This window comes from Manacus vitellinus, unplaced genomic scaffold (genome assembly GCF_001715985.3).
Source record: "Manacus vitellinus isolate BGI_N305 unplaced genomic scaffold, ASM171598v3 scaffold_56_pilon, whole genome shotgun sequence".
In the NCBI taxonomy this organism is placed as follows: domain Eukaryota; kingdom Metazoa; phylum Chordata; class Aves; order Passeriformes; family Pipridae; genus Manacus; species Manacus vitellinus.
Genome location: NW_021940660.1, coordinates 1,654,764 through 1,682,331, shown reverse-complemented (window position 1 = coordinate 1,682,331; position 27,568 = coordinate 1,654,764). Strand labels below are relative to the sequence as shown.

At 35.3% G+C, this 27,568-nt stretch overlaps 1 long non-coding RNA gene across 3 annotated transcripts in view; it reads left to right on the top strand.

The window, feature by feature from the left end:
* Positions 1 to 3,357: 3,357 nt before the first annotated feature.
* The window catches only part of LOC108641209, a 115,909-nt gene continuing 91,698 nt past the window's right edge, over positions 3,358 to 27,568 (top strand). For all 3 annotated transcript variants that reach the window (XR_003916170.1, XR_001921833.2, XR_001921832.1), the window contains exon 1: positions 3,358 to 3,428. This is a non-coding gene — a long non-coding RNA (uncharacterized LOC108641209). The remainder of the gene's footprint in view (positions 3,429 to 27,568) is intronic.

Here is a 27,568-nt window from a genome sequence, read left to right as displayed (position 1 = left end):
TCATTTTGATAACACAGCTAACTCATCGCTACCAGGACACGGCTGGGTGATTCATCATCTCTTCCTCTAAGAGACATAGTTACTATTTATATGAAACACTGTGGGGATGGACAGGGGTCTAATTTCACAATAACATTCTTATTTTTACTTTTCATTTTTACTACTGAATAATCCTAAGAGCAACTAATAGCTAAGTACCCTATAGTAACATAACCTGCTTCCTCCCTCTTGTAACAACTGCCGTACACAGATCAAAAGCTGCACTGACTTTTTAAACCTTGAGGCAATATAACTTTAATTAACTTGAAAATGTTCTGTAGTTACATTTTGTTATAACAAGCAGGTTAAGATAAAGACTTGCATTGTACCTAAATAGAAATGATGAACCATTTGAACAAGCGAAAAACAAGCATAAAGTTTCTTTGGAAAAACCATCAGTGACAAATGTGTAAGTTTATTTTCTTTCTCATAAAATGGGTTTTTAGTTTGGTACTGTCTTTTATGTCTTGGAAAACAACTTTCTGATGAAGTATTAAGGTAATACATTATGAGAAGACTGTGATCTTTTAAAGAAGTATTCTACTAGGATTAATTATCTCACTGTTACTCTGATGACATGTTTTTCATAACCTTGAACTCAACGGGTTGAAGTGAATATTTCATTTGCACCAAAGCTCAGAAAAGCTTCAGTGAGAAAAGATGAGGGAGAAGCTAGAATTTGGGGAAACTGCAATGGGGAAGTGATCTAATAAGGAAGGAATGGTCTGGAGGACTGTGGAAAAAGGAAAAGAATGACTTGTTGTCTGGTGAGAAATGAAAAAAATTAGATTATAAAGTTAAAAAGGTGCTGTTTAAAGAACACAAAAATTCACACCTGAAAGTGAAGAGGGTGGACATTCATTATTGTCGTCATCAGAGAGAAATAAAAGCCAACGCAGTTATTGTATAAGGATTGAATTTTTCTCCCTTCAGGATAAAACAGTATCTGTGTCTTGAAAACACAAATGTTTTCATGTTCTATTGTAATGTTAACCAGTTTGGTGACATTGTAAAATTTAAAACAGTGTTCATGTTTCAGGGCAAATGAACTGCCAGAGACAGTTTATAAGACTGCCTGTTAGAAAAGACATATCAATTTTAACCAACACAATCCCAACGTTGAGTTTAAAATAAAAATAAAAATACAGTATCAATACAATGTCTCTAGGGAGTTTTGAGAGAGCAGAAGATTGATGGCTAAAAGATACTAGATTGTTCTTTCTTCAGGTTGTCTTTACTGGAACAGTACATGACTCTGCAAGTATTCTGAGTGTAGGTAAATGATGCAATGCATTCTTAGGCAAAGATACCTGAATCAGTGTTTTTATACACCCAAACACTGTCATTTATTTAAGAAAGTTCTGGGAGCAGATACACTAACAAGTTTTCACAAGTTGGTTCTGTCCCACAGGTTGCACATTCTTTGCATATTAGTGAGTAATAAATGTTTTTTTCAGTAACATGTAATGATTAACATATAACTATGGATTTATATCTCATATACGTAGTCAAAAAATTATGATGCTGCATGCATAAGTGAACTGTTTGTTTTCTAGGAAAATTAGGAAACAGAGAGTAATGTGGCATAAGAAGAAAAACACTATATTCAGTCAGTTCCTTACAGTGATTTCTATAAATGAATCTAAAATTCATTCAGCTCTTATACTAACCAGCTGTTTGTGGAATGACGCCAAAAGAAAAATGACAAAAAACCATGTGAATGCCAAAAAATTTCCTCAGGCTGTTCTAAGGTTGAGAAATGCTAGTGCTTAATATTTCTTTTTCATGAAGTTCTGTATTAACTGAATTAAAAATTTATCAGAAGATTATAGCACATTTCTTAAATGGCAATAACTGTCCTGTATGATCAACATTTATCCTCCTCGGTGTCTAGATCACTTCTTCCCATTCTGAAAATTTTAAAAGTACTGGCAGAAATACTGTCAAGGTTGTGTCAGATAAATCCTTGCTCTCCTTCACCCACTGCTTGGAATCTAGAGGTTGTAACCTCAGGTTGACTGGAAGAAGAGGACAATGTCTTGCATCAGGAGTTCCATGGTGTAATGGTTTTTAGTCTAGACCTTCCTTCCTGGTAACCAGGAAGGAAGGAAGTATTCCATCCTATTTCTTTATGTAATCAAACATATAAATAGACAGAGAGAGAAACCTCTTCCTCTCTTCTGTTCTGCGAGGTTTGGGGCCAGCAGACTCCCGTGGCAGGTCTTGCTCCTGTGGGGGAGCTGAGGCTTGGTCGGGCCTACAGGGCCTGTTGTTTCTGCCGATGCGGGGTCTGGCAGTGTGGCGGTGGCGTTTGGCACAATCGTGCTGTCTCAAGAAAAGTATTAAGATTTTCTTTGGCTGGTTCTTTATGGAGTGTGTATACCTGTTTTTAGTGTTTTTTTGTTTTGTCCCTTTTCCCTTTCCTTTGGGGGTGTTGGGGGCTTCTTTCTCATGTGTACATAATCTTTGTAATTGTATATAAATGTAATATAAGTGTAAATATATTTATATATTGCTTTAGCTCTCTTATTTCAGGTCTCTTGGGTTTTTTTTCTCATTTCCTTTGTTTTTTTTTGGGGGGAAGCTTTTGCTGTGGTGTTGGAGACTTGGCAGGGAGCCAGCTCCAAACTGCGACACATGGAGACTGCTGAAAAAGTCAGTCTTTTCAGGGGTCACATTATTAAATATGTACTTTTTGAGCTGGAAAATAATGTTGCCAGTTAATCACTTAGCAACATTTGTGTGAAGGACCCTCACTTGTGAGTCAGATCGGAATCAAAGAATAATCTGTTCTTCCTTATAACAACTGTGAGGTTCTGCAAAATTATTTCACCTAGAATAGGACTTAGACTAAATCCCAGATGAAAATTGCCAGTTTTATTAGGAAGTCTGAATATATGGCATGATATCTGATGGATCAGATGCATTTGCAACAATCATTTCGATATGCAGCACTAGCATGGCCTGTTATTCTAGAAGCTTTGGGTCTGGTTGTTTCATACATCTTACTTGTTTCATCTTTTTTTAGACTTGACTCTGTGGCAATGGGGGTTATAACTGTAAAATTAGTTAAAGGAGACTCAAAGCCCTGCTTCAATACTGTGTAGGAGCTCAGATGGCCCAGACTCTTGAATGTAACCTACAGAGACATATGTATATTATTTCACATATTTCCAGTATATAGACAATTCATTTATTTGAGAGAAATAAGCAGTCACTATTTTCCCTTTTTATGTAAGAATACTTGTGGATCAGAGGTTCTCAAAGTTGTGCTCTTCAGTCCTGGTACTTCAGTTATCCAAACTTGACAAGTATGTATCGTGTCTTCCAACCTGTAAGCCAAGATTTCCTTCCAGTGGACATCAGGCTATCTGAGACAAGAAACTCATGTAAGTATCCAGGTCTTATCACAATTTTAAATGCCGCTGATTCTCACAATTTACGTGTCGTGACTTAATGGAGATTTATAATTTATTATAAATTATACTTAATGAAGGTATAATTTAAATATGATGATTCATGTAAGAAATCTGTCTTTTTCTCCTGTGAGGCTTGATTCTGTGGGAGAAATGGATGGAATCTTTCATGTTTCTGATTACATACATTTTGAACTGAGGATTTAATGTATGCACTTGAAAAATCCAAAAATTGAAACTTCATACAAATTAAGCAATCTTTTTCAAATTTACTTCCTCCACTGGAATCCTAATAAAAAAATTGAACTCTCTCAAAAATACCACTGAACTGCCCTTTTCTAAAAGCTTCGTCCTTGACTAGATTAATTTTTTTTTGGTGAAAGTTTAACTGGAATGCTGCTACAAATAGCTGTGATTCCAAGGAAATTTAGAAGAGTTATCTTTAAAAGAACATGATTTTTCATAAGGGGCATTTATTACTCATTCAGTTCACAGACTGTAAAATGCTTGTGTTTTTTATTATTATGATTATTTTTAGTGTTTAGAACTCAACTCACCTAAAGTTGTAGAGAGTGGAAGAGATCAAAAATCAAACACTGATTTCATACTGTATATTAAATTATCTAATGACCACTCTCAGAATCTGTAATTAACAGAAATAGTTTTAACTGTGTAACGTTGTGTAACGCTGACCTCACATTCTGCCAGCTCTTTTCACAAGCCATTACCTTTGCAATAACAGTGATAATTCACAGTATCCAATGATACTAATGACAAGCAATCTTTTATAATGTATCTGAATATTATTTTTTTAGAAACCACCAGAGAATATTTAGTAGTGCTAGATTATCTCAAGGAAGAGCATGACAAAAACCAGTTCTTGGATAAAATTGCAAATATCACATGACACTGCTCTGAAGAGGCTGCTCATAAGACTGCACATGTATATCTAAATACTGTTGGTTTCTGTTAATTAAAATATGTCTGGTGCAGCTGTTGCTTTCAGTGACAGGATAAATGCCATTCTTCATATATATGGATGAAATAGAAACTACAGTTTGTCCCATCCTGTGGAAGAGGAAAATTTTCTTCTGATAGTTGAGTATGACTTACTTGAAAGCCCAAATAGGTGGGGGGTTTTTCAGGTTTTGAGGGTTTTTGTAATTTTTTTTTTCTTTATATTGAAAAGAAGTGCACATGCTGGAGTAATTATGCTTTCAGTATTGTTGTTCTGTAATAGAACATAAAGTGTAATAATCATACCGATTTTATTGGTGTAATTGTAAGTGACAGATATCTGAGGCTCACAGTCATTTTAGCCTGACATTTGCAATTATTGCAGCAGTATTGATGGAAAAGGATTAAGGATCTCTCAGATGCCAAACCCCATTATTTCAACTTTATGTAGAGCTGTCAAGTCCTAATAATTCTGCAGGGATTTAGCCATCACAGCGTAAAAAGGCATGCAAAAGGTTTTCGTAACAATTTTAAAGCTACTACGGACCATCAAAATGTAAATGATCATAATTTAATGAATATCGAATTTCATAACTTTCATTTGACAATTTTAAAATTGTGCTCTATATTTTAAGTGACACAGTGGTCAACAGTTAGAAATATCCCTTAAATAAGTCTTAAAACTGTCTGTTTTTCCTGGCATCTTAGAATTGTGATTCATGAGAGTGCATAGCCCAGTTCAAGGAAAATATATCCAATGTGCAGTAAAATGGATTGAATAGTTTTTCTTTTCATCTGACATCTTCATGTCAACAATCTGCAGTCTGGTCTTTCAAGTCTTTTCAAAGGGAGATAATTCGTAAAGAGCTTCTGTGATTTATTTTTAAGACAGTTCCATGAAAAATGAGTCATACTCAGTACGTTGCCGAACTCTTTTGTATTATCGTAGGATACTTTAAAATACAATGATTCCATGAAGAATTTATTTTAGTCTTTAACCTCTTCTTTTGGAGATTCTGAATACCTACTGTAAAATGCTCTTTTTAAAATCTTACTGTGTTCAGGAAACCGACTCCAAGGTTTAGAATCTTGTGTGAAAGGAACATATTCTTTGTGTTAGACTTAGCTGTTTCTCTTTAATGACTTTCTTTTTCCTGACACTTCTGCAAAAGCAGATACTGGAGTGTGCATTGAAGATGACCCTTCGTATCTGTTGACAGACCTCTTAAGCTGACGACTTTTTCATAATGAAGATTCTATTTCTTTGGTAGCTTAAAGTTTCACAAGAAGTCTACATGAAACTTAGCACTTTGACCAGCACAGTTGTTTCATCTTTATGGATGAAAGAAGTTGATGTTTTTTTATTCTGTTTTGCTAATTGGATTCAGAGAGGTTGCTTTAATTCCACATTTTTAACAATGACTTATAGCCATCTAACAGAGGAGGTGAAAAATATGATGTCTTTGTTCAAGAGTAGCAACAATGCCAATAGGATTTCCAGTCTGCTTAGAGCTCTTCTGAAGTTAGAACTCTGCTAAAGTCACAGAAGTGCAGCAGGCATGCTTGAAGGGAGGGGGTACATAACCTCACTGACGTGAAAGTGTTTTTAAAGAAATATGTTCTCTAGCTGTATGATGTTTGACCTGGCAAGAGTATTAATCAGAACCCAGGCTGCAGTACTTCCTTATTTTATGTTTGGGGTTTTTTTTATCAATTTTTTAATAAAAATCAGTTTTTCATCTGTTAGTCACCAAGATATGCTAGAATTTAGTATATTCCTTCTTGACAGCTCAAAGACCTGTTGGTTTGACTTCTGTGTTTGCTGTGTATGATTACTATATATCTTATGCTCACTCTTTTTTCCCACTTCAATTTGTAGTTAGCTAGTTTGCCTGGAGCCCAGTAATTTGTTGCTATGACTGTTGGATGCTATCCCATGCTTTGTGTCTTTAATGAGCTCAATAGCTTGTTTTGAGCTTTTGCATCTGGTAAAATAATAAGCATGACATCTCTGTTAGTCACAGCCATGCCTGCAGTGAAGGGCACACTGGGTTTTGGGCTTAAAATAGATTTTTCTTCTATAATCTGTGTGCTCAAGCCTACAATAATTACTGAACAAAATGTTCTTAGACATTTGCCTGAATAGCATCTCAATCAATGGCACTGCTTATGAAGGAGAAAGGTATTTTTGAGACATAAAGAGGCTGTGCTCATAAACTGGCATTTACTTTCATGTAGTTCCAAAATCTAGACCTGACGTTTTTGTTTTCATTGTAATTTAATCAATAGGTGTGCTTTGATCAGACAGCTAAAAGTCTGTGTGTGCTCCTTCCCCACAGAACAGCAGCTTGGAAGGACCACTCCCTTTTGTCTTGAAACAAAAGATCATTAGCTCATTGTTATATCAATGGCCATATTGGGGTGGTTTTAAGGAAAACTCACGTAGTTCATCTGTGCAACAGGAAACTGATAGAAACAGGAGTAAAATCCAGGGAGAACCTTCACATGCTGAGTGTAGTGAAGAGATATGGTTTATTTATCCAGAGAATAAGGATAACCTTGGCTTATTAAAATGGGCTTTATCTGTCTAGAAATTTTCAAAAAGACTTAATTTAGCCTGTTCTGCAAGTTCTCTTCAAGAACCATCCCCCAACAGGTAGAGCCTTAGAGCAGGCCAGCTGTTGCACTATGAGTAGCCACAGTGGGAATTGTTTGAAATACTGTCAGTTGGTCTTAAATGCTTTAGGAGATGTAGTATCTCCACAGATTAACAAGTCATAAAGTCACATGGTCATCTGAACAAGGAGAATGAGTAATTAGAGCACAGTCACACAAATGTTGCTTTGGAGTGACAGGTTAGGGCTGGCTGCTGATCTGAAGGAACTGCCACAGGGCACAGTCTCAGTCAACAGCAAATACAATCAGCATTAGCTGACTACTCTGAGCTGTCCAGGCATGTGAGCGATTACTGAACAAAGAGTTGTTTCTGATATGTGAGTTATTCCAGAAAGACAAGGGAGTAGCTATATTTTAGCCATAGGGCACAATTTGGCTTTTTGGGAAATGGCGGAGTTTGGAGGAAACAGCAGTGCTATCCCTGAAACAAGTTATGCAGTGTAAGTATTTGTTTCACAAGAAGTCTAATTCTCTGATAAACACAATTAGGACAGCATGAAAATTATTTAAAAGTTAGATAAGAATGAAAAAAAAAAGAAACATGACAATTGCAGTCCCTTCCTCCTGACACAGTGAACACTGAGGCCCATGTGGGTTTGTAGAGAGGGAGTCAGTTTCATGATTTCTTCCATCAGGTGGAAGAAGTCACCAAAGCATCATGGCTGTGTTAAGTGAGTTACTCTCTCTGACTCCCAAAGGCATCAAAGTTAGTAAATTGCACTAGATCTCTTACGTTATATTTTTTCTTTCCACTTAAAAATGAAAGCAAAAATAATAATGCAAAAAGATTAACCAGGGAGAGAGTATTACTGTTAATACACTTGACAGGCTTACAGGGTCTAAGCCATGCATGTTCACTAGAGGTTTATATATGGACCACAGTCAGAGAGAGAGACAGAAGCATCTGTGAATCTGGCCATGTTTTGTTTCTGAATGCTTTGTGGAAATGTTGGCACTATTAGTGTTTTGAACAAGTGGAAAAACAGAGAAGGCTATAAATTAAAGACTTGGTAATCCATGGTGCAGAGTTATGAATGAAGTGTATAAGTTCAAGTTCATCCTTTCTAAAGTCAAACAATTTAAAAAAAATATTTCAAGGGAAATAGTGTGACGTCTTCTGTTGTGTTTTGGGTGCAAAATCTATGCTGCTATGAGAAGTGAAAATAAAAAAGGAGCTGCTTACTCCATAATGCCATTTTGTATGACTTAAAATGTAAAGCTTATCAAAATAAGCCACACTTCTCATTCGACATTTAGTTTAGAATCCTAAAATCTTATGAGAAGCCTTTAGCATCCAAATTCAGCTTTTGCAAATCAGAATGCTTTAGTCCAAGTTGAGTGCATCCGTAAACAGGGAGCTTGAAACTGGCATGACTTGGAAGAAGTGGATCCTCTTGGGATGAGGGCGTGTAACTGATAGGGCATTTTTGTCCCAAAGGGCTGCTTTACCTGAAACTGTTTAACCTACAGAGAAGTCTGCAGGGTTCTATTTCCTGTAACAGAAAGAGTTTCACTGTGTAAGAAGTATGATAAAAGCGCATTATCGAAGAGGAGGGTTGTGGTTAGTAAAGTCCTCATGATATTTATTTAAAACGGTATAAAATTTAAAAAAAAGGTGGTTGTTCTTAGTATGTGTGGTAAGTGCCAGTGTTTTCAGCTGCATTACTTTGATCAGCCTTATTCCCTTTGCTGTGTTTGTGTGCTGCCTGCCTCTGTTCCCTGGGGAGTCCTCAAGAATGGAACCTTGACTCTATGACTTGAAAACAAATATGTAATATGAAAACAGAAGGTTACTACCTTTGAGTTGTTACCACCCATAAAGCTATACAGAAATGGTAAATACCTCAAGTCTTGCTTCTAACTCCAAATATTCCTACTAAGGTTAAAAAGGACCTTTAGATTGTAGATTCTTCTTGGCCTGTTTCATAATTGCTAGTTTTGCTACTTCAGGTATAAAGGTGGGAGTATGCAGAGCTGTGGGATTTAATACCATAAGTGTACCTTCATCTTCAGTGACACCTGTTTTATGCCTGGCATTTTGCTGGGTGAGGGACTGCTGAATAAGATCCTGTTTTCCAAGAATTTGAAAGATTTACAGGAGTTCTTCAGGAACACACTCCTTCCTCTAGTTTTCTCTTCTGCACCAAAGTTTACACGTATATTTTCAATCTGTGCATGTAATTCCTACAATACCAGTTATGGATGCATCCAAGAAAGAAAGCATCTATGGTTTTCACAGCCCAGCAACTTGAACATATTTTCCTTTTGTAAACCCAAGTTTCGTAACAGTTGAAAGGGAAGTTAAGTTTGATAAGTGCTGAAATAAATCTCTAATTGGAGAGGACCTGTTAAGTCTCTGCACAGACTATATTCACTTAATGCTAAAGAATAAGGACAACATAGGACATCAAGATTTCTCTGTGTTTCCTTATTTATTTGAGCAAGAAGACATAGAGAATATATAAGCAATATGTTTTTTTTATCCCATAAATTTTCCTTAGGGCAATTTCAAGGATATTTCCTTTAAAAAAAGTAGAGGTAAATCTGTAAGAATATTAGTGCTCTTAAAGACACATCTTTACAAATTAATACATTACATTAAACGATATAATTAATATGTCAAGAAATGAAGGTCTTATAATTCCATAAAAATATTGATATTTCAAAGTAAGACTTTGCAACTTCTCCAGTGTTCACATAGAAACCATTGTGGTTTCTATGGCATAGGAAGAAACAATTGTAGTTTTGTACCAGTATGTACTTTCTTCCGAACTATATATATATATATAAAATTTTTTTTAAAGTGGTTGAATACCTTAATCAAAATTCTAGCATGAAGTCCTACTATCAACCATGGCTAAATTTACAGCAGTTCTAAAGCCAACATGTCAGGATACCTGGAGAGACAATGCATGGATTTAATATTGTTTGCCAGTGGGAATTCCTGGAGCTCAAAGTAATAATGTCTTCTACACTAATGTGCAGTGAAGTGAGTGTAGCATTAATCTTCATAGAAAGTTCAGTTCTCCTGAGAATATGGAAGGATAATATAAACCATGGTAATAGGAGGAAGGAGCCAGGTAGCATGGGGTTACTTTTATGTAATTTCAATCTGGTTAAAGAAAGTCTTAATTTTTTCTCTCTGTCAGCATTCAGGATGATAGATAACAAGTATCTCAGTGCTGTGAGCATGTATATATGACTCATACATCTTGGTTGAGTTTGAAATTTTGAGATTCAATTAATAAAAAGAATTATTAAATTACTATAGCATCACCTTTTATGCTATTTATGAGAGAATCTGGCTATTTCAAATGCCCTATTTTCCAGAGGCTACATTTCTGCTATGAAAAATGTGCTTTAAGCTGAATCTTAATTCATAATTTGCCACCTGAGAATCAGTTATTTTGCAGTACTCACTAATGTAGCAAGAATTTGTTTGACTTTATATAGGGAAAGGGATAGAAAGCTGAGTGACTTCAAACTGGGGCTTACTTGGTAGTACAGAAGTGTCCAAATGGAAATGTACCACTGTGCTTTGTTCTTTCCTTTACAGACGTAAAAATCTTTGAATTTGCAAAAATAGTTCATTGTTGCTCCTTTAATGAAAAGAAATTTTACTTTGACTGTAACTTTCTCCTTTCTTGCTATCAGTTTGATTAGAATCTCATCAACATTATTTTAAGCATGACTTTACGTCAAGATCAAAGGGATGTGGGGTAAGAAGAAGTAAATACCCTGACAGTCACTGAACTTGATGTTGCAATGGAAGGTGTGTGTGGGAGAAAGCATACTGAAGTACAAGAGGGGATTTGATAAAGAGGTCAGAGTTAGCAGGAAGATAGACTGGTGATCTGGCAGGGGAGCTGTGCCCTGCATTCATTATGAAATGTTGTGCAGGAGCAGCAAGAGCTTTTTTTCAGATCTGTCAGAAAAGGATTTCTGTCTCTATGGCTAATCCATGTGACAGCCTCAGCTCACACTTTCTGTTAAGGTCAGCTCTCCAAATACTTGGACAAAGCAATACTCCAGGGAGGCAGAAGGAGTGAGATGATGGGGAGACTCTAAAGTTCATGTGTATTCACTGAACTGTGCCTAAACCAGCACGACCTCACCATGCCTTGTGTCTGCCCTGCAGCTCAACTACTGTCGCTGTGCAGATCAGGCATATACATTTACTTGCACTACTGAATGCTAGGCGTGGTTTTCCACACCTAAATTTTCTTACATGTCCTTTGTCATTTTAGAAATACTTTCTGAATCAATTCCATTCATTTTTATAGCTGAGGAGGCAGGACTCATGTCGTGGTACTTTGTGCAATGGAAATTTCAGTGCCACCAAGGGAACAGGCCTGTTCAATACCTGTTTGCAAATGAGAAGACATTGGATTTCTGACTACAGTGACATATTGAGGTTTAATTTATGGATGTTTATGCAGCACTTTTAAATTCCTGGACATATGTATCACACTGCAAGAAATACAGTGCAGCTTCCTTGCTAGGGTCTTTTATTGCACACAGGAGCAACCCAGACCTTACCAAAGGTCCTTGAAGTCAGTGAAGCTCGTTAGCTGAACACAGTTCTAGTGGGGGAGTATCTTAGTTATCCTGGACTACAGTGAATAATTACAAAATCACTTTGTCACTCACGTCCTACTGAATTTTCAGTAGGAGCAGATAAAATTTTGAGTAAAACATTTTTATCCTGAAAAATGCATACATTATTATAATTTTTTAATAAAATTATCTGAGAAATGTTAGCTAAAATAAAGGTTGAGTGAAAGAAGGGAAAATAATAATAAACAAAAATAGTTTCTTGCAAAAGTCACTTTTTGAACAAAGTCACTTACTTTGAATAAAATAAGATACTTTTTCAGCTAAAGTATTTAATTTTCTAAATTTTCTTTTTAATTCATAATATGTTAGAGAATTTGCATGTGGTTTTTTTTTTTTCCATCAGTATCATAATTCCCAGAGAAAGAAATTGCTCACAGAAGTCTAAGTTTTAGTTATGTGTATTTGGAAAGGTATTGGTATGGGTTTACCAGGACACATAGATACACAAATATTCTTGGACCTGTTACTACCTTGTTGATTTTTCCATGGCATTGTTCTGCAGTAAGTATTGGATATTTGTCTTTGCTAATTTTATTCTTTTATCATTGTTTTAGGAAGTATTGCTTTGGTTCAGTACGTAGATCCCTAGATACAAGTGGCTAGATAGAGACATACACATTTTAATATTACTAATTCCTTTAAGTTTCCACCTTTTGGTTTTTTCCCAGGCATGTAAGTAATTTCTTTTACTATCTACCTGATCAGTGGTATCTGCTCAAAAAAACCCAAACACCCAAACTTCCTTATTTTCCCAAGCATGAGACATAAATAGCTTTTCTACATATTAAAATACTTTTAATAGTGTGACAGTTAAAGCCTTATGCTTTCTTGTGTTTGAAGTTAGTAGTCCAAAGAGAGTCATACATCAAGAAAATTTAAAATTCAGTGTAATGGTGAGGAAAAATTACAATCAACTCTACAGCCAACAGGTTGTAGAGTAACTTTTGTCTTCCAAATGAATTCAGAAAGTAAGGGGAGCTTTGCTTAGCTTTACAAAGAGTTTTTTCACCTACACAGTTAATGGAAGTAAACATCACAAATCTTAGGCTCCTACAATTTTCAAATATCTGCACTGGAGTGAAATGGTCAGCACAAATTCACTGAGTTCCCCACACTGCCTGTGGCCCATTCTGCCAGCTGAACCTTAGACAAATGTGACAGGATCCACTGCTGAGTTTCTCTCAGGGCTTTCCTGATGTTCTCTACTGATGTGGATAGGGAGCAAGAGTACAGCTTTGATGATCTTATGAGAATGACACCAAGATGTCTCCCTTAGGTAGGGATGCAGGTTCTGATATTCAAAGAAATCACCATCTTCATAATGACTCAGGGCAACTTCAAGCAGGAATGTTATGCAAAGAGTTACACTGGCAGAGCTGGCAATGGTAACAGGGAAAAATGAAACAGAAACATCAATATATCAGTTATCTCATGTAGACTGAAGCCTCTTTTTGCAAATTTGCTTTGTGTTTGACACTACTTTTTAATGTTGAATGGAAGAATTGGAGGACTACTTCTGTAATCTTATCAAATTAGTTTATTTTTTTGCAGATGACTGGGAGCTAGCTAAGTAGACCATGATGGTGTTTCTTTGATGCATGGTAAGCTGTATTCAAGTAAAATTTTGGTCAGACTGCTCCAAATTCCCGCTGGATTGATCCCTAATAGACTGAATGCTGGCAATAAATTTTATTTTCTACTCTTTTCTTCTAAACCAAGGGATGTTGGCCTGAGGACATTCCTGCCTCACAGTTTAGTCACCTTTATTCCTTTCTCTCATGATGTATTTTGTTCTGCCTTAATTTTGAGGATAAGATATGACACAATGAGAATATTGGCAAAGCTTATATTTCAGTGATTTACTTCAGTTTTATAGGCTAAAAGGATATAGTGTTTCAAAAATCTCTCACTTAATGTTTTGCCTATCGAAAGAGTACAAAACCTTCCAATTTCCTATACAATGAGTTATCCACCATGTACAAAGGCATTACCGGTGTTTCCAGTAGTCTCCTTTCTTGCCTGTTGTTACTGAAATGCTGGTCACCCTTTTTCCTGGCTTATTATCTAAAAAATTTTAGTAGGTGCTGAGGTAAAATGCTGCAGTTGAGGATCACTGCCCTCCTTTGCTGCAGTGCTTGTATAATTAAGACTTTCCTCTTCATCAGTTTAAATTGGATGAGCAAAGATTACAGTTACTACAGGTACTACATCTGTTCCTTACACAGTGCCACTAACAAAAAAGATGGTTTCAAGATGTGTTCTGTGATATATATATATATCTGTTTGCTCAAAAGTGGGGATGGGGATGCAAAAAACTGTCTTTGAAAGGAAGAGATTAATCTATTGTAGCCCCAGGCAGCAGTGATTTATATTTAGGAATTTATGAGAGCTTTACTCACGTCTTCATTATTTAGTAGAAAAAAAATCCATACCTATTTTTGTAAGTGCTATATTGACATGTTCTGCAGATGTTTCTAGGGCCTGTCAATACACTATTTCACATTAAATATATGCCATTTTCAGTATGTATTAGTAAAAAAAAATAATCCAAATGGGACTTCTTCTGTGAAATATATACTATATGCATCTCTTCAATCTGTTTCTCTAACCAAGCTTTGAACTCAAAGGGTCAAGGTTAGTGGAAGAACAAAGTAGTAGGGCACCACTGTTACAGTGCTTTGCAATTTAAAGAACATTGAAGTCACTTTAGTATTTCAGGTCATTCTACTAGAAGAATAGAGAGAATAGAAAGGTAAAACTGTTTTCCAAGTCCAAGAAAGACTAACTCCCACAGTCAGATGTGTTTCAGGTTGTGGGCTTGAGTTCATAGTCTGTCATTCCTGTAAAAGTCTGGAATGAGAAGTTCTCTTGCCATGATTCCCCAAGTTCCTGGGGATAAACTTGTGCATTGGCCTTTGTCCTTAATCTGGGGTTTTGCATGTTATCAGTCACAAGAACCACATCCTTTGGATGCTTCTTAAATTGACTCCCAGAAGTTCTTAATGGAAAACAATGGTTCCTGTTTTCAGCTTGTAAACAACTTCAAATTCCCATTCGTGGACCCCTTGCTCTATAAAGGGGCATATCACCAATCTCTAGGAATTTAGTTAAAATCATGGCTTAATGCACAACATTTTCATTGGTACAAGTTTGCATAAAATTTCACTGTAGTTTTTATGTGCCAGTCAGGTGAACCAAATTAATATCTACTGTTGTACCATAGTCTTAAAAAAAAACCCCAAAACCAAAAAAACAAGCAAAAAGAAAAATAAAAAGGTCAGAATTAATTTGGCTGATGCTGTAACTTGGAAATTTTTCTTTTTTGGCTGGTTTGGTGGGTCTTGACTAAGAAGGAATGAAGTTTCTGTTTTGCAGTCAAGCTATTTAATATCTTCAGTTTGGTTTCAATGGAAGTTAATAATAGAGGCACAATAATTTGAGACATGTACTTGAAACTGAAAGTATAGTTCCCTCCTCTGTGCTTTGGGAAATATTGTGTTACACAACAGGACAGAAAGGATTGATTTTTAAATACCTGGAGAGCCTTCCAAGTCCAGCGTAAACAGCAGAAATTTAATAATTACAGCTAATTAGTTGACCAGATAACAAAGAGCCATGGCTCATGCCTATATGCCATGAGGTTGTGGGTGATCTTGGGAACTCAGTGGGCTGACCTGCAAATTAGTTATGGAATGAATTCAAGTAGATACTTTCTGTGAAATTGGTGCTATTTAGGACATCAGAATTATGTAAGGATGAGTTTTTCATTGAAGTCTGAACCTTTACTAGCTTCTATCTTCAATTGCCCAGATCTTCATTTAAATGTACAATATTAATTAATGAAAATTGCTTTTTGAATCATTATTTCAAAGAACTTCTCATTAAAATAAATTTGAGAATACAAGTGTTCTACAGGGAACCCATAGTAAATTAAAAAGGGCTTCTCCTGTATTACATATGATGGGCTTCTCATTGTTTAGTAATTTATAGCTGATACAATAGTGATAAATTGACTTTAGTCTTGCAGTGATTCATATGTCCTAAAGTACAGATACCAAGTTAATAGGAAAGTTTAATGAAATATGAATCCTACCTTTCTGAAATGAGTTACTGTCCAGAATTCAGAGCTGCATCTTTTCTTGGTCCAGGTAAGTAAGTGGTACCATGTAATTTGAAGATAGTGGGGAAACCTCATCAGGAAGTTTACAGAAGATTTGGATAGTCAATTAATCTCTATTTACACTCTACTTACACAAGTGTTTGTTTTCCCAGTGCAATATGACAGTATATAAGTTGATGGTGGTTCTGTGTACTGTGATTTTTCTTTGTGGGAAAATAACATTAAAGTTAGTGAATTGATTGTTTTTTTCATAAAAATGTACCTCCTTAATTCAATAGATTGGAGCTCTTAGGAGAGAATGAAAGAAAAGGATTTGTCCTTTTAAAAGAGGATTTGAGTTTAATTGGGACTTTGTAGTTATGTACCTATCTGGATCTAAAAAGAAAAAGTAAAAAGATTAAAATTTTTGTCAAATCACTCTTTGACCCACAGCATAAAGTTCTAAACTTATCAGTTTTGCTTGCACAAATAGTAATGGGAATTGAATTTCAAAGAAATAAGCACAATAATTTGTAAACAATGAAATTTAAGTGCAAATTTTGAAGTATTAATGATAGATGTATTTTCATTAATGTATTTATATAATTCTGTAGGGTTTTGTCTACCCGATTCAGACTAAGTGACGCAGCATCGATTCTTAAAAATGCTTCTGAACAATTCAGAATTACAGCAATTACAGTATTTTCTAAATATTTTCAAGAATAATCATCATCGAGAATACTAAAATCACTCACTGATGAGTTCACTTAAGTTTTTTTAAAAGCTGAAAACTAGATGAGATCAATTTTTCTTTGCAGATTATTTTCTTAGCTTTAATATAGGCCATTCATAGTGCTTTCTCTTATGATACCTTAAAAAGTAGAATGTAATTTATTTTTGTAATAACTCATTTCCTTACTGTTTAGCACTCTGTTGTTAGGGAAAGAGTGTCATGATTCTTTAAGTCTCAGAAATGGAAATGGGGCTTTTTGCAGAGTCTGTTTTTATGTTGTTATTGGCAGGCATGTTCTTAATCTTTCTTGTGTTAGGTAATTACTAATGTCTTGTAGTTTAGCAAAGTCTTTTTAAGTTATTGGTTTGGAGTTTTGGGAAGAAAGGACAAAATTGGGAGAAGATACTTAATGGAACTTTATGGAAATGAAATTTTTAAATAATATGATTGCTGCTCTGGCATGTAGTTTATGTTTTTTGCTGTCATTTGCTTAAAGGACAACCTGAATCACTGAATGTTTGAAATCACTGAATATTTGAAACAATTTTTTTCACAACTGCAATCATTCCTGTAGAGCAGGCACACACTGCAGCACAGATTTCATCAGGTTCATGTAGAACAGACTGTGAGACACCGATAAGGAAAAGTGATTCAATTTTTCCATTCTCTTCATTGCAGATTGCATTTTTTTGAATTTATGAATATGTAAAGTTATCATACTGAAATTATTCTAGAATAGGTCCAGTGAGACTTTTACCGAGTAATTCATTTTTCCTGCTAGAAGCTTTTAATGTAGCTTTAGCTTGCATACCTAGTTCTTCCATACCTTACTTCTTGGATTCCATTTATTTAATTAATTTTCATGATCTGTGTGTCTCAGATCTCATGATAAAAACCATAAAAAATGTCTGTGTTTGTGGGCAGCTCTCAGCATCACTGAATTACTCATCAGCCTCTTGCACTCAGCCACATTTGAAAGGAAACCTGTAATTAGCAGTCACCAAGAAGAAGGTTCGGGGTAATTTGATTGTCTTTAAGAGAGTGTTGGATTGAAAGATGCCACATGGATGATAATAAACTACCTTTTCCTGAATCAAGTTAATTCAAACTAATACAGGACTAACCTGAATAATATCTTCTTGTTTCTCTTTATTACTGTTTCAAGAGAGTCATGTGAAGAGTTGGAAGGTCTTTATGTAATATAAAATTATGACTTTCTGTATGGGCATCTATCAATATTTATATTTTTCTACTTAGATTTTCATGGGGTTTTGTTGTTTTGTTTTGTTTTTTTTTTTCAGTTGGAGATTTTGACTGTCAAGGAATTTCATGTTTCTATTTTTGTTTGCTTGTTTTGTTTTTTTTTTGTTTTTAATGAAGAAATCTGTAACATAAAGCTTTTGCAAAATCTGCCATTTTATTCTGTAAAAGGAGTGCAAGTTTGCTAGTAGTTTTTATTCCTCAAAATGCAATCAGAACAACTCATAAGGTGCTTTTCTTGAGAGCTGATTGAGACAAATAGTCTTCTCCAGAGCATGAGTCAGAACATTTTAAATGAGGTTACTTCTCTGAGTCTTTTAGGGGAGATAATGTTTTTCTTTGAGAAAGTGTAGAAGCCAAGGAAGGTCATTCTTTTAGCTTGGGTACCTAACTCGTTTTCCTGAATTGTGTGTTACAAATTCTCCTGGCAGTCTTCTCAAGAAATTGCAACAGCCACCAGTTCCTTTGGGAGTTACAAAACTGCAAAGATTATTCAAATCCAGGTTGTTCTGGGACATCAGCAGATGCCTATGGCCTAAAGACATGGAAATCTATAGGAATACCCCTGGTACATGAAGTACCTTACTTCATAGTGATATTTAAAAAGCTTCAGTTTTGATTGCTAGAAGCTTAATTTTGGAAAAAGTAATGCTACTACTCATATATGTTTTACTTCACATTCAAACTGAAACATTTCATAGAGAGCAATTTCGCTCTTTTTAATATTTTCTGAGCAAAACAGATTGAGGATTCTTTAAAGCTCACTTATTACAGGATGGAAAATGAATGTGACATTGCAGCAATGCTTGTGATAGTTTTTTATCCCCATGCCATGAATGTTATCAAGTTATATTTGTTAATAATTTTGAAACCTGCAGTGTAGTAGAAGTATGTACATAATATAATACCAAAAATCAAATCATTACATCTTTCTATGTAGTACAAAAATTAAATCTTATATTTAATGAATCAGACACAAATGATTACTGGAAGCAAATGGTCATATGGAGATATTAATTGCTTGATCTAATAACAATTTTTTAACAAAGCCATGATTTAAGGCTACAATAATGGGCAAACCATTCAAAGCTTTTAGAAGACACTCAAAGAAATTTTATATGTCAACTTGGGAATACTCTTGCCTTAGGATTGTAATGCACGGACAATAAAAAGAGGGTTTGGGTTTTTTCAAAAGGGCGTGAAAGAGAAAACATTACCTGACTAACTGCAGGCCAGAGCCTGGAATCGTAGTTATGGGGAGAAAAAATGCAGCATTAAAATGCAGATAAAAAGGAATTTTTAAGAATAGAAAGCAGTCAATAAGGTAATTGATGATAAATTAATTAAATTTGTAAGTTATAGAATATGTTATTTAACTCCTAAAACATAATGTATATGTGAATAGAGTTTAACTTATTTTTGTCCACTTCTAGAATCTCACTGAATTTCCTTCCAAAGGTCTGAGCTATTTCCAGAAACAGGAAAATTCTTTGGGGAAACACCAGTTAAATATATCCAAATGCTCCTGGTAATTCTGAAAGCATTCATCGTTTCTGTGTCACTCTGAGTTATGGAGGATAGGTCATGTAAGACAACAACTGCAGCAGAAAACTAACACATTTTCTTATTTTATTGTTACTGAACGTGCAATATTTTCGACCATCTTTAAAGCAGAATTTAGTACTGGTTATCTGGAGAGCAAAAACTTTAGTTATCATTCAGAATACCTTTGATGTGTGGAAATTGAATAGAGAGAGCCTGAGATGATGCTGGAGGAATGAGGAAAAACTTTAGGCTCAGTCACACTTTCAGAGCATTAATTGTAAGTAAAAGTGGTAAAATTCTGCTGTGAATCACTCAGAAGTCAGAGTGATTGAGCATGGTATAAAGCATTGATTTAGAAATGCATTAAACACATACTTTAGTACTTCTGTGAAATTGTTGCCTAACTGTGCAGCTTTATTGGGAGAGTATAAGTAGAGATGACCAAAAAAGTGCAGGGAACAGAGCCCAGTCCTGAAGTTTTTCGAAGTTTGAAAAATCCATTATTTGGGCTTCATTGTCTTATCATGAATCATTAGCTTCCATCAAGCCAGACTGCAGGCAAGGTAATAGAAAGGCTGGAAGTCATTTTGGGTTGAGGAGAGAAAATTTCATTTATTTCATAGACAACTTCTTGTCTTTCTGTAGCTGTAATTAAGGGAAACTCAAATTGCAGATGATGCTTTGTTGCAACTGCTTTTTGTCTTCTACTCAATTTTGTTCTAAGCACAACAAACTGCTGGATGAAAGTGTCATAACAATAGAGTAGAAGAGTGGGTTAGCAAATGGGGAGGACATTTTCTGGCAGAAAAGTGGGAATGGAGAGAAACAATGTTGATTATTGTTATCCTTTCTTGTAACTAGGTCTCACAGCACATTCATACTCTATTTAATTAATATCCTTGATACATTAGCAACTCCTTAATATTGGTTAGGAATTTTTCTGCCTCATTGGGGGCATGTTAATACAAATGAAACATGGCAGCATCTGGAGATGAAGATTCTTGCCTCTTTAGTGTAAAAATAGGAAGAGTATATCATGTTAAATATTTTTTCAAGACAATGCTAACTCCTTGTTTCGAAGTTTTACTGAGCCCTCTACAAAATGCATATTCATGTAGAGGATCTCAGTGTTTCTGCCTATAAGTGAGTTAAACACTGCTTGTACTGAAATATTTATTCAGAAAACTTGATTAATTTGCCATTAAAAAGGGAATGATCTTTCTTTTTTTGTGAGATTATTCTGGAAATGTGAGATTATTCTGAAAAGCAGTTAGTTTCATTCTCTGTGCAATGAAGGTGACTCAGTATTCCTTTACAGCGCTAATGGGATGTTACGTGGTTCCAAGCCAGAGTGGGTTTCTCAGTAGGGATGAGGGCTGTGTGATGAGAAAGTGGCTGTATGCCTGGGCAGCCCTGAAGCCAGATGACAGCTGGTTCCTCTTCTCATAGTATGTGCTGATTTCTTAGCTACTTAAATTTGCTTTAGTGAAATCTAGACCAGCTTATGATTCATGGAGATGTTTGGATCTGTTTCTGATTCCATTACTGTGATTGCCCTGCAGACCCATTATGAGTTAAACATTCTAAGTCTGAATGCTGCTGAATCCTGGTTAGATGAATCTTCGTTTTGTAATTATTTCTTTGCCCCACTGTGTAACAATAACAAATCTTGATCTCTTTAATGGCAGCAGATTTTTGTTTATGAAAAGTTATTCACTACTTACTGTTTCTATATTCAGTCTAATTGAGATGAAAGACTTTGTATATGTAATTACATTCCCCTGAGATTATTCAGGCTAATGGTTTATAGGTAATTTAAGCATTAGATTTGTAACTTAAACAGGAAATTATTTAATGTGATTTGTGTAGTCTTTGGCAGTCTTTGTGAGAGCTTTTCTACAAGCTGTTTTTACAAGTGTATAGTGATGGTCGAGATCTAAAATTGTCTTTGAAGGCTCCATGGGCCAACTAATATGCTGGTATTTTAGGCTCTATTTTGGTGAGGTTGGGTTGCTGTAGAAAGCAGGACCTCTTGCATTAACAAATACTATGAATGTAGGTTTTAGTCTTTTAAATGGCTATTGGTGAAAAATAGTTGCAAACTATAATATTTCAGTCACTGAGGTCACAGCAGAGCGTTCTTATTTGGATGACTTCAGTGAGCTGTTTCAGAAGGCCTTTGCAGAGATGCCTTGCATTCTTCTCTACTCAGGAAGCTCTGTTTGTCAAACAGTTTCATATGTGATGACTAGTTTTTCTGGTAGAGACTGGATAAAGTGTCATTAAATATTTGTGATGTAATAGTCTCCAAACTGTGTCCTCTTCTTAAATAAATTTTTCCTACCTTTGCATGTGTCAATACAGTTTGCAAAGATAATGTTTTAAGCAAATTCAGTATTTCAAATACTTTGCATGAATTATTTTGCTTTACATTTTCTTTTGTCACTTTAATGCCAATCCTATTTATGGATGTTGTTCTGCAATAGATACTTGTGTATTTAAATATTTTATGAGTGCTATTATTATCCTGTCATGAAATGATTAGTATTCTATATGTCTTTGAAAACGTATTTTCTGTAGCATCTTCCAGTCTTTGGTCCTTCTTTGTATAAAATCTAAATTAGAAAATAGTTATAAATTTAGTGACTGTAAGACAATATGGATTGTATTTTGTTATAAATTCATTTTTTTCTTCTTAATCATGCTGAGCTTAGACTTCATATTTGTTGACCTAAGTAGATGAAATAAGTAAGTACATTTAAGAACTAGATTATTCTTGAAATAAAATTGCAATATATTAAGTACAATAACTTTTAATTAGTGCAGCTGTTCACCTCTGTGAGCTTCAGTCATCCCTCAGTAGTCAAAGCGAGTTTCTCTTCAGTTGTCCCTTTCTGGAAAGTGGTTGTTTTCCAAGGTGAAATGGATTGTACTTGATAACAGAAGTGTCATTTTATGTGTCTGTAATACTGTCAAAAAGAATAATCATTAATCTATAATATTGAAATGATAAAATTGCAACAAAACCTGCTTTAATAGCAGAGTTGCCTAACACTTGTTGCAATAAGTGCAATGCACTATGACAGGTTCTGATTAAAAACTGACTCTAATTAAAACCAGGTTCTGATTGATCAATCCCATTTCTCGCTTCCTGCTGTGGACAGTCATGGGATTTACTGAAACACCTCACATTTCTTATTTCTGATTCTTCTAGAGAGAAACAGTGCCATGAAAAAATTGGTCAATGTACTTGTATTTACAAAAATGACTGTAAAATTCATTGGAATTGATGGATGAAGATAAAATCCCTTTCTATGCCACTTTTGCTCTTTTTGCATCACTTGCACTATGCAAGTGCTTAGAAAAACAATTGATTCAGTTAATGCAATTTTTTTCCCCTAACTCAGGACCATTATCTTTCATATTAGGAAAAATAGCACATAAATGAAAAAAATTGCTTAATATTTACCTAAGATACTGTGTTTGTAACAAAAAAGATCCTCTTTTTTATTGTTGACACTTTTTCCTTTTTCTGCCTACTCCCTCCAGCCTGCCAAAGGGTATTAATTCTATTTCCCATGTCTACACATGAATCAGACTGGCCTCTACTTTACTGTGAAGTCTGTTCTGCAGGGTGATGTTCAGATAACTCTAAATGATTAAATGAAATAATTTAACAATTCACAGCGCAGTAATTAATTTTTAAAAAGCAACGCGCTAAATATTGTTGGATAGTTGCTGTCACTGCAATATCGTGAGAGTAATTTGATTTGTTTATTGACATCCCTTTCCTCTGTACATTGCTCTTATTTTTATGCCTTCCTCTTTTGCTAGTGTACATGTTCACGGTCTCAGTTTAAGCTTATGCATTCATTCTGAGGGAAATTCAGTGACAGAAGAGGTATTGGAATTGGAGGTTCCTGAGCCCTATCCATGACCTACCATGCTTTCTTTTAATGTCCTGAAATGTTTCAAATAGGACAGGGAACCATACAATTTTAAACCCTTGGACCCTACAATGCATTTAATATATTTTCTGTGATATTTTTATGTCTTAGGATTGCTCTCTGTATTTTTTTATGTCTTATCCCAGGATATGTACAGAGTGATTTTACCTTGAGATGGAAGGTTGGTACAAAGTCTTTATGCTCACTGGATGTAGAGGGGGCAAGAGATCCTATGGCTTGATGAGGAAGACTGCTTTTATATATAGGAAAAAATGTGGTGCAGATAGAACTGTCTGGGGAGACCATATGGGGCCCTGAGATGTGATCCAGTAACTGTGTCATTGATCTAAATGACTAAAGCAGCACTTCTGCCCTGGGTTTTAAGGGGGAATTCAGATATCCTCCCTCTGCACATGTGCTCTCTGTAGAGCAGTTTTTTGGGCTCTCTGGGACAGTGGTGTATCTCACCCTTAGCTAGCTATCGAGATGCTTTCATGTCCTCTGAGCTTTGAACTGATGATGGGCATTGTTGCTTGAGAAATTATGTGTTATTATTTCTATTAGGTTCAGTGAAGTACGTGGTAACAGGTTTGCTCAAGAGACTATCTCCCTGAAAAAACCATGCCACTGAGAAGAAAAGAACCTTCTGTAAGAAGGTACAAAATCTGGTGATGTCTGTGCTTGGTCAGGTTAAATTTATTATTAGCAATTACTTGGTTCTTCGTAAAGCCCAAGTGACAAATAAATGAATACTGAGGACAAGGAATGAAAATGTGGTTATGCGAATTCATTATAAACAAAGACATTAATCCATTTTTTACTTTTAGTCATTTTAGAAAAAAAAATTTTACTAACATTTAATGGTCTACCAAAAATATTCTCATGGATGAAAGCTAATATTTTTTTGCCTTGATTTTCATAAAATAAAGTCAGTATACCCACTTTCTGATTAAAGGCCTGCTATTTTTCAGACAGTGATGACAAGAAAAAAATGCTTTTTGTTTGGATTTAGTAGGAATAAGAAGAACTATACTACTATGTGAGCATCCAGCTGAAATACCATTGTCTAAGAGCTCCTAAGTTTAGTTATATGTACTCCCCATATCCATTCAGTCTTAGATTTCTGAAGAAATAATACTATTCTGCTGAAGTTCTTGCTAAAGTTTAGGGATTGCACTGAGTGTATTTAAATCAATTTCTATTTATTGTCTTAGTGCCGTTTCTGAAAACAAAGCTGTATTGTCGTGCTATTAAACAATCAATTTCTCCTACCCCTGCTGTTCTGCTTTACAGTCTCCACCGTGTTCTGCCACCTCCCAGGGCAAATGTAACAGCTGCTGCACTGTTTGCTTCTTCTTGTTTAGTATTAATGTATTTAGGATTATGGACTTTGTTGCTGCCTTAATGAGGTTTAAAAAAGAAAATCAGAACATCAGCTGACTAACAGAATGGAGGGTTTTGCACCTGTGTGAATGATATTAAATTGATAGTCACAAAAAAAGAAAAATAATTCCACTTTTCTTCAGAAAGCTTTTCTCTTTGTTGGTAAAATGACACTTAGGAATGGTAACACTAAAAATGACTAGAAGATTAAAAAAATAACTACTCACCCTAAATCAAAACAAAGCATAGATGTGATCTGCAGAGCTTTTAGTACTGGCTGTCCCCCTGCCTCTGGACTGCATCTTTAAAAGGAAGAATGTGTGTTCCCTCATTGCTGAGGCAGCAGTGTACACTGTTCTGTACAGGGGAGATTGGTCTTTTTTTACACCAATTTTTACTGCTGTTTCTCTTGCGGTCTTCCAGCTTCTCACTTGCATTCATTCTGTGATTGACCTGGGACAAGTTGTTTGTTTTTTTCCTCTGCATAACTTTATTTTACTTTGTTTGCATTAACATAGTTGCTAGTGTTAGAACCAGGCTGGGGAAAGGAAGGCATGTTTATGACAAGGCCATTGGCCTTGTTTTTATTTGATGGAACTTGTAGCTAAAATCAGATCTGTCAGTGATCTCAACACTTTACTTAAAGCTGCCTGGCTTTCTTCACCACTGTTTTCTTCCTCAGAATTGTAAATCAATACCCTTTGATCTAAACATAAAAGCCTGGGAGGCTTATGTTGCAGATATCTTCCCATGTGCCTTGATTCATTCAGTTCTATTGCTAAATCTAGTCTAAGGAAATCAAAAGCAATACTGAATTGACAATTAATAGCTCTCTCAACCCTACCAGAAAATAATTTCTCAGAAAGTTTTAAACAAACTTTACATTGTACTGGTCCATTTTTAGTATTCCACTTAGCATATGCAAGCAGCTTTTTGAAAGCAGTGCATAATAGCTGAAATAGGAACTTTAAATGCTTTTTCCTTTATTAAAATCTGAATTTTCTGAGGAATAGTAAAAAAGAAAAATCAAAAGAATATGGAGTAATACATCTCAAATTGCTGAAGGATTTTGAGGAACAGGCATGTTTTGTCAACTGTACCAATTTTCACTGTATGGAGTAAACTGTAACTAAACTAAAATACAGTTGCCTTCAGTTTTTGCAAAAATCCATTCTGTAAGCTTTTCAGTGTCTTGTTAGTTCACTTCTACAGATACACTGAGTGGTGTGTCTCTTTTGGTTGCTATTTCATCGTGGTTTTCTCCAAGATGCCAGGAATCCTCAATGTCTATTAATCAGCTCTTACAAACCTATGCTTTCTTTTAAATGATTCTATGAGGCAATAATATGATTTGAATTCAGAATTTTGCAACATATTGGAGAATGAAAATGTGTGGGAAACAGAAAATTGTTGTTTTGGTTGAGTTTAAAATAAATAGCAGTATCTCTGCCAGTGGGACTAACCTGGGGTGACTTCATGAAAAAGGAAAGCTTTTTGTGGTGTAACCTATGTTATAATCTGATGATTAGTCATTAAATAACTCATGTCTCCAGCATTTGAGCAATAACTGCTGTTATGTCTGGGAACTCAGCTCCTTTGACAGAAGGATATCTTATTTCTGGATGTTTGCCATATAGGGACAACTCATCCATTACAAATGGTTTGTTTGTGACACTTTCCTAATATTTTCAGCTGTGAAAGCTTTGATATGGCCTGCTGTAGTAACCGCTTATCCTGAGGAATGTGGGTATATGGGAAAAATTTTACTGTCACAAAAATACTTCACACAAAAAGAAACCTGGCATGACTAGTGAAGCCTACTCTCTGCTCAGGATTTATCTCAGTATAAGTGAAAGATGATTTTGACCTACTGTTTTAGACTTTTATTTATTAAAATAATCCTTTTTAGATGCTACCTAGCTTTGTGTTTGCTAGTTAAGGTAGAATTCAAGTATAATCACAGCTAGCATTTATGGGGCAAAACTTTTCATGGAGAAAAGTCAATGAAATTACACTGGGGAAAATAAGATTGAAAGTGAATGGACAACTGTTACAAACACATTCTCCTACAAGTTAGTATGTGATCATCTGCACTCCTGTGCAAGTCCTACAACAGTTAGTATGTGATCATCTGCTGCAAAACAGCAATTAATGAAGCTTGGTAGAAACGTGCTTTTAAAGTACTGATCTACCTGGGGGGGGAAAAACTATTTCAGTTAATTGCATCTTTGCAATTGGAATTTACTGAAAAGCATGGCAATTTAACATACATATAGAAGTGGTTAGATTTTCTACTCTCAACAGAGAGAGATTTCCCATTTAAAAGTTAAAATAATCAAATATTTCTGAGATAACCTGACTTTTGTATACTCTGTAACAGTAGGAGCTAAAACCAGTCCAAATCATTTTGTCTGAAATTATCAATCCAGTTTTGAACTTTCATTCCAACTCAGAAGAACGAGAGTTCTAAAAGGTCCTAATAAGGATTTTTCTAGTTTTTATTTTATTAACTTCTTCAACGTCAAGGATGCTGAATTTCTTTAAATAGGTGGCAGTGAACACCTGAAGTAATGCTCCAGAAACTGATCATTGTTTGCTACTGGAAGAGGAGAGTCTGGAGAACATTTTGAACAGTTTTGATTTACAGTGACATCTAGTCAGAACTAAGTGCTTAGGAGAACCTGTGAGGTTTTGAGTTGCTTTAGGTGTTACTCCACCAGTCTAAGGTGCCTGTCACAAGCAGACTGTGTCATTGCCCAGAGGAAGTTCTCACCACTGACTGTGATGAGAACCTTCCAAGCTGGGGAGGAAAGCTGCCTGATCCCTGCCTGATGTTAGAGGAGATTAAATTTACCTGTGGAGTTAAAGCAAAGTCTTCAGGTATATATATATATAT